This window comes from Brienomyrus brachyistius, unplaced genomic scaffold (genome assembly GCF_023856365.1).
Source record: "Brienomyrus brachyistius isolate T26 unplaced genomic scaffold, BBRACH_0.4 scaffold124, whole genome shotgun sequence".
Taxonomy (NCBI): domain Eukaryota; kingdom Metazoa; phylum Chordata; class Actinopteri; order Osteoglossiformes; family Mormyridae; genus Brienomyrus; species Brienomyrus brachyistius.
In genome coordinates, this window is record NW_026042399.1 from 380462 (window position 1) to 382126 (window position 1665).

Genomic DNA, 1665 nt, shown 5'->3' on the forward strand with positions numbered 1-1665 from the left:
CCAGAAACAGAGGTTCTCCACTGTGAATGAAACAGCGCATGCATCAGCTACCTGCAGGAGGCGCTCATCACGATGCCAATATGGAGGAGAATTGCCTTTCATAGAGGGATCATGATTATTAATTTAGCAGATGCTAGATCCTATTTTTTTTTTTTTTTGAGAGGGCAGGGTCAGTCAGTCCCTGGAGTAACTGATCGACGGCCCAATAGTGAGGTCACTCAGCTGACTCTGGGATTTGAGCTGATGACCTCCTGCAATGAATCCCAATCTGCTGAGTCACACACTGCCCAAATAGGCCCGCAGTGATCAAATAATGAATATGATTCTTACTTGCTGACGATGCCTCCATGAAGCTGATCTACTTGGGCGGGGGGGTCTACATGCTGCTCACCACTGAACTCCTTCTCCAGGTACTCCCTGAACTTGCACCGTCCCAGAGGGTCCCTAAGGAGCTCCGTGAAGCCGAACCCCCATCGTTCCACCCGCAGCTTGGTGGGTGTCTCCACCCTGCACCAGGAGGCGTGGAAGTGAAGAGACGACAGTCACCTCTGGGGGTGTGGCCCTGAAGAGGCAGGATGGGGCGCGGTAACGCACACTCACATGTCGGCATTCAGCGTCCAGAGTGCCGTGTCATCTGTTATCCAGGGGTTGCTGGGGGGGCAGCCTTGCATCATGGGGTCATGGTTCAGGTACTGCTCGCTGAACTTAAGGAAGCTGAACACAGAAGACCAGCCATTCCCAGTTTTAGTCCTACTTTCTATAATCCTTGCAAGTCATCAAATATTCAGGTTCAATGCTGGCATATTCCAGCAAACTGGAGCTCGAAATGGTGACGAAATGATTATACGTCATTGAACCCTATAAGGAAATTCTCTTTTCATCTCCTCCATCTTGCTCTCCATAGGTGAGAGAAAGCTTGGTAGCAAAGGGCAGCTGCCCGTAGAGGCTCCCAGGAACCTGGGGGTTAAGGGCCTTGTTCAAGGACCCACAAGTGTGCTGAAGCCAGGCTTGAACCGGCGACCTTCTGATCAATATTAAGTAATTATTTGCAGTTAAATACAGTTCAATTCAGTTTAATAGTCAACCGGTTTCAATATTAGTTAGGCATCATTAATCCAGGATATGTGTGACTCTGAGATTTATGGTGAAAGATGGATGGGCAGATGGACGAAAGAACGAAATAACGAGGTTAGATTTTCACAAAGAGCAGTCCCCAGCATTTTTGTCAGAATTAACATGAAATAGATCCCCCCCCCCACCAATCAGAGGCACAGTATACAGAATACCCAGAGATATCCCCCAGTTAGGGACTAATGTGGACTGGTGTCGAACCAGTGGTCCCCCAGCTATGCTGGGACTGAGGCTGAATCACAGGTGTTGGGGGGGGGTAGGTGGGGGAGGCTGTTATCCAACCTTTCCAGGCAGATGGAGGACTTGACCCTCGAGCGGCCCAGGGATTTCCTGATGTGTTCAATCTGGTGTCGGGAGCCATGAAAAATCACACGGGGAATATAAGAGTCAGAAAAAACACATCCAATCCCTGATAAGAGCCATGCTGTTGTACCTTTAAACAGAATTTGTCAATATCTGAGAGCCAACAAAAGAAAACGACAACACAGATGTAGATCCTTCCGAAGCAATTTTCTTATGACAGCATTCTTAAGA